General features: G+C 42.9%; 1 pseudogene; it reads left to right on the forward strand.

Moving 5' to 3' along the window:
- Positions 1-531: 531 nt before the first annotated feature.
- LOC114634150 lies at positions 532-2,325 on the forward strand (annotated as a pseudogene).
- Positions 2,326-6,757: the final 4,432 nt, after the last annotated feature.

A 6,757-nucleotide genomic window follows, 5' to 3' on the forward strand; every position in this document is an offset into this window, starting at 1 on the left:
AAACTTGAAAGGGGGAGATTAGAGGCAAGTTGGAACAGGAATTTTTATTTGTCTTTATTTTTTTTGTTTGTAGAGGCTTTATATAGGTTGTCAATGATGGAACAAATACTATTCCTTCCATCATATTTTTATGGGTTATTTGGGAATTTCATATCATGAACTGGAAACACTTAGTTTCCAGTCTGCTCAGGTCGTATCTGTTGTTTAAGAACCTGTCACATGATCTATGTAAGGTTGAGACACAAAGTTGGTGTTCAGCTTTCAGGCCGCTGGGAACCCTTTCCAGTGGGGATGGGACTGAATGGATATTGCTTAGGTTTGGGTGGAACACTGGAATGTGGAGCCCTTGTGTGTACTTATAAGAGGTTCCTTACACTGTTAGTGAGGGAGTTTAGAATAGAGAATCCCAGTAAGGACATGAGTTTTTTGTTTCCACCATTTCCAGAGAAATGACTCTAACCTTGAATGGCTGCTGTGATGGGAGGAATATTTCTGCATCTTGTCTTGAAAATATATTTTGCAGCTGATCAGCAGAGACATTGGACAAGTAGTACTTTGTGAAGGTCATTCTCAGATATGCACTGAGGCAGCATCTGAGGTAGGAGTTTACCTGTGCAGCAGGTCCCACCTCAATCAAGCACAAGCATGCTTCTTGAAGTGGGCCCAGCAGAATAATGGCTTCCTGCATTTCTGCTGTACAAAGATGAAGATCTGGGCTTTGCCAGTCCAAGTTATCAGAGAGATCTTGTATGTTTTTGATCCAGAGCACATCACAGAATTAGAACTGAATACCAAGTGGACTATGTTACAGCTGGCACATTTTGCACCATACTTCCAGAAGAAAAAAAAATGATCCCAAAGACTTCCTGGATCCCTTCCACAAGAACACCTTCCATTTTACCAATAGAGCAAGACTCACAGAAGACGAGTGTATCATCAAGTTTATTTCTCAGTTCTCCCAAAGGTCTCCCGCATGTCTTCATGAATTCTGTCCATTTTCTCAGAGACAGGAAGAATCAGGTCCTAGGCTAAGCAAGAATGGAGAACTAGGTCAGCTACCAAAGCAAATCTGTCTCTTTTCTGTCAAGGATTAGGGGGGAATGATGCCAGCCAGTCACTAGGAATAAACATTTACAGACTTATAATATTCTGGAAGTAATGGTTTCCATGTGAAACCAATGTCTCAAGTGAGCACTCATGAAGTAGACAAGTCATTTGGGGTAAAGAGTAGGTCAGATCTAGTAAGGATGGGTTGTAATTCTTCCTGAAATCCTGCCCACCTAATCAAATGGAAAGGGAACAGGAAGGAGAGTGTGTAGTGAGGAGTCGGGGAACTCACTAGCCTAGAATGAGCATGAGCTCTATGATCAGATCTGTGAGAACAGCCTTCTATCTTTCCACAAATTCCCATGGGTGAAATGTTTTGACCGAAGTAGCACTGAGTGCATGGGACAGGGTGTACAGTTTGAACTGTAAAGGAGAACAAGCATGATTGCAGAGGGAATGATAGCATGCAGATTCTGTGAGCCCACAGCAAATATTGAGACCCTGTCAGAACTTTCTTGGGATGGAAGTTCTTCTGTGTGCTTTTGGGACTTAAGGGCTGAACTGGTTTTCAGCTTAAGAGTGAGGCCACTAGATGAACTCTGGGGTCGGCATGACTGAGCAGTATCCCACAGGAAGCATCAGAGATGGTGTACTTCATCATTTATTCAAACTGACCTTGGGGCACTTGGTTCCTTATACCTCTCTGTACATCCCAGCCAAACCTCTACAGCACCATTTTCCAGAACTAACCCCCTTGACTGTCCCTAGGTCCCTGATGATGCCCTTGGAGAAGCTCTCCATAACTCACTGCCAAATTTCACAGAAAATCTGATTCCTTCTCCTGCTGTCAGAGCCTATCAAAGCTAAAACATCTGTATTTGAGAGGAGTGATCTTATATCCTATAGATCTTATGCCTCTAAGAGTTCTCCTACAAAAACTGACAGACACACTTGAGACTCTGGATTTGCAGGGATGTAGGATGAAGGACTCCAGATCAATGCACTCAGAAATGCTCTCAGCTCACCAAGATCAGCTTCTACAACAACGACTCCTCCATGCCCATCCTGAAGGACCTTTTCCAGCACACAGCGAACTGGAGATGAAAAACAAGATAAATGAGGAACAATATCCTGCCCCTCCATAGTGCTATAAGGAGTTGGCTCATGTCTCCAGAGAAAGATTTGCCCTGCTTTGTGAAGAGCTCATGGATACTCAGGGCAATAAGGCTGCTCAGTATTGTCTCCTTTGCTACATATATCAGCCATAAATGTGGTGAGGTGAGCACTGTGTCTATCACTAGGTGTCTAGACTTCATTGTTGCTGGCAGTAAATTGAGAAATATGACTTCTGGATTTCAATAAACAACAGAATACAAAATCTATGGTTCCTCAACCTGTGTGACAGGTCTATTTTGGTGTACCATATTAAATATCCTCCATATCAGACACACTACAATTCATAACCATAGCAAATTACAGTTAAAAACTAACCATGAAATCATTTCATGGTTTGGGCCACCACAACATGAGGACAGGCAGTGTAGTTTTGCAGCATTATGAAAGTTGAGTCCCACTGCTCTAGACTGTCTTCATCTTTTATTCCTGCCAGGACAGTCATAGGGAAGAATCTTCTGGGCTTGAGAGCCTAGGGCAGGTAGGTGAGATGAGTGTCTGTCCTGTGGACTGCATTACAGCTCTGGGAAGTGTGAGGAGCAGGAGAAACACCAGGATCTAGGACCAAAAAAGGGTTACAGAAATTTAAGTCATAGGGAATGACAATAAATTTTACAAACCACAACTTAGATTTTACTTAGGTTGTCAGCTTGGAAATAACACACTTCAGTTGGCACACTTAGAAGGAAGGAGATTGTTAAAGTAAGGATATTATCTCTACTCAAGAAACTCTCCCAGGGACTGCTGGGCTTGTGCACAAATAATGGGAACAGAATGTTAGCCAGTTTATTTACAACTGAAACACTTTATAAGAGAAGTCTTAAGGTCACAGGCAGTCATAGATTTGAGCCAACAACTTGGATGCTTTTGAATTGTTACCTTATGTCTCATCCAGTCATGAGGGGAGACGCTTGGGTAAATCGAGGCTTTTTCTTTCTTTTCTGTTTTGGATATTTTATTTATTTACATTTCAGATGCCAACACCCTTTCCCCATTTCCTCTCCCTAGAAAAACACTATCCCATCTCCCTCCTCCTTTTTGCTTTTGTACCATTTCAATAACATAAAAATATTAAGGTCAGTTCTAGGTTGAGGGTCTAGCCATACAATCGATGCAAATAGTCAAGGAACAAGCAATACAATAAACACAAATAGTCAAAGAAAAATCGAGGCATTAAACCCAGTTACTTGAACACTTTTGTGATCACTATTTCTAAGGGATTATCAGGATAACCAAAGTATCTGAGCCTACTTCCCTATCCTAGCCCAAGGTCATTTTCATGTCTGAAGCCTACTTCCTTGTTCTAGCCTAAAATTTAGAGTCCTGTCTGAAATTACTTCTTTGTTGTAGCCTAATATTTAGATTCCTGTCTGAGATTATCTTTTTGTTGTAGCCTATGATTTAAATTCCTACCTGGAATTACTTCTTTGTTCTAGTCTAATGTCAGATTCCTGCTTGAAGGCTACTTCCTTGTCCTTGGCCAATGTCATATTCCTGCCAAGCAGCCCATTTCCTTGTCCTTGGCCCATGTCAGCTTCTTGACAAGCAGCCCCAAAGATTCTCAACCTCTCCCACTTTTTTATTTCATTAAAAAGACTGAGCCTGTCATAGATCGTTCTGACAAGAATTTCTTCCTTACCTGTCATAGTATATGAATTATCAATGGCAATTCAATTTGTCTTAGGTTGGTAAGGCTATGTGCAGAATCTTACCCTTCCTTGGCTTGCCAGTCTGTTAATTTAATAACTCTGTCTGGGGGTCCATTTTCAGGTTTAAGCTATGTACTTTGGCTGCCAGAATGTTGATGTTGTTAAAGATAAGCTTTAACATGATGGGCAGGAATAAAAGTATTCCCAGAACAAGAAGGGCCTGATCAAGCTAGGTATGCCATTCCTGAGGTTTGACCAAAATGGAAATACCGACCTCAGGCCATGATTAATTTTATTGACATTATCTGCAGGATCAAAGACCAACAGAGCAGCATTCTTTAAATTCATAATCTCACTAGGCAAATTAACACACTCAGAAGGTGGTAGGATTATGCCAAATATCCTACAGGTGTCTTTAAACTCTTTTCAAATTATAATGACAATCATTGTGAATTTCAAAAAGTACCACTACTCTTATGATATTTGTCATGACACTTGGGATGGCTCCTAACTCTTGAACCCTGAACCTCCTTCAGATAATTTGAATGGGTTATAGAGCATCATTCGTTGTTCCAGATACTTATATAAATCCTTTTGCATACTCAATACATTAATAAGATTTTTTTTGCTAGATGGTTAACAAAAATAGTTGTCTTAACTCCTTGTATCAATGCTACTGCATAAGTAGTAGTGTTAGCAATTAATGGAATTAAAGCTGTTATACCAACAATAGTCAAGCCTGCTACCCTCTTGCTTCTGCTTAAAGCCTAACTCACTTTTTCCAGCACTTTCAAGCTTTTTTGTTTCCTCTTTAAGGACTTCTACCTGTTTACCTGTGTTCTCAAAATTTTGGAGAGTGTTATTTATATCCTTCTTAAAGTCCTCTATCATCACCATTAGAAGTGATTTTAGATCTGGTTCTTGCTTTCCTGGTGATATGGGGAGTTCAGGACTTTCTAATGTGGAAGAACTAGATTCTGATGATGGCAAGAACCTTGGGTTGCTGGTGCTTGTGTTCCTGTGCTTGCCTTTCGCCATCTGGATCTCCTTTGTGCTGTCTCTGACTGGAGCCTGTCTTTCCTATTATCTAGGTTGTGTCAGAACTGTTTATGATGGGTTTTGCTGCTGGGGTTAGAGCTGAGGCTCAAGATTGCTCAGTGCTCAGGTGGAGACCAGTAGGAACCTGTGCTCTGGGCCAGGACTGAGTTCCTGGGTCACAGTTACTCCCTGTTTGGGGCAAGTGTTGCCGCCTCCTTGCCTAGGATACTGCTTGGGTTAGATCTCCTGGGAGCCCTGCTTCCTCTGGGTTCTGTGAGGTTGGATACAGAGTTGACTCCCGGGATCTGGTGAGCATTTGGGCCAAGACTGGAAGGAACCCTTGCTCCGGGCCAGCAGTGAATTCCTGGGTCCCAGTTGGTCCAGGTTACTCCCTGTTTGGGCCAAGTGTTGCCGCCTCCTTGCTTAGGCTCCTGCTCATGTTAGAGCTCCTGGGAGCCGTGCTTCCACTAGGTTCTGTGCGATTGGGTACAGAGCTTACTCCAGGGATCTGCTGAGCGCCCGGGCCTGGACCGGAAGGAACCCATGCTCCAGGCCAGGAGTGAATTCCTCGGTCCCAGTGGGTCCCAGTTGCTCCCTGTTTGGGGCAAGTGTTGCTGCCTCCTTGCCTAAGATACTGCTCTACTACTTGGGTTAGAGCTCTTGGGAGCCCTGCTTCCTCTGGGTTCTATGAGATTGGTTGCAGAGCTGACTCCCAGGATTTGCTGAGCGCTCGGGCGCACACTGGAAGGATCCTGCACTCCGGGCCAGGAGTGAATTCCTGTGTCCCAGTGGGTCCCGGTTACCCCCTGTTTGGGGCAGGTGTTGCTGTCTCCTTACCTGAGATACTGCCTGAGTTATAGCTCCTGGGAGGCCCTCTTCCTCTGGGTTTTGTGAAGTTGAGCACAAAGATTCCACCTGAGATCTGCTATGTGCTCAGGCCCAGACTGGAAGTCTCTCCTGCCTCCACTTCCTAGAAGTTTTCTTCTATGATTTTGTTGAAGGTATTTATTGGCACTTTAAGTTGGGAATCTTCACGCTCTTCTATACCTATTATTCTTAGGTTTGGTCTTCTCATTGTGTCCTGGATTTCCTGGATGTTTTCTCTTGAGAACTTTTTTAATTTTGTGTTTTCTTTGACAACTGTGTCAATATTTTCTATGATATCATCTGCACCTGAGATTCTTCTATCTCTTGTATTCTGTTGGTGATGCTTTCATCTATGACTCCTGATTTCTTTTGTAAGTTTTCTATCTCCAGGATATTCTCCCTTTGTGATTTCTTTATTGTTTCTACTTCCATTTTTATGTCCTGGATGGTTTTGTTCAATTCACCTGTTTGGTTGTGTTCTCTTGTAATTCTTTAAGGGATTTTTGTGTTTCCTCTTTAAGGGATTATACCTCTTTACTGTGTTCTTTTCCATTTCTTTGAAAGTGCTATTTATTTACGTCCTTCTTAAAGTCCTCTATCATCACCATTAGAAGTGATTTTAAAAAGGAGTCTTGCTTTGCTGGTGATATGGGGAGTTCAGGACTTTCTAATGTGGGAGAACTAGGTTCTGGTGATGCCAAGTACCCTGGGTTGCTGATGCTTATGTTCTTGTGCTTGCCTTTTGCCATCCGGATCTCCTTAGTGCTACCTGTGCTGTCTCTGACTAGAGCCTGTCTTTCCTATTATCTTGGTTGTGTTAGAACTGTTTGGGGTGGGTGTTGCTGCTGGGTATAGAGCTGGGGCTCAAGATCTGCTCAGTACTTGGGGGCAGACTGGAAGGAGCCAGTGCTGTGGGCCAGCAGTGAATTCCTGGGTCCCAGTGGGTCCCAGTTACTCCCTGTTTGGGGTGGGTATTGCTGTCT

The sequence above is a fragment of the Grammomys surdaster genome, unplaced genomic scaffold (assembly GCF_004785775.1).
Source record: "Grammomys surdaster isolate TR1022 unplaced genomic scaffold, NIH_TR_1.0 882, whole genome shotgun sequence".
Lineage (NCBI taxonomy): Eukaryota > Metazoa > Chordata > Mammalia > Rodentia > Muridae > Grammomys > Grammomys surdaster.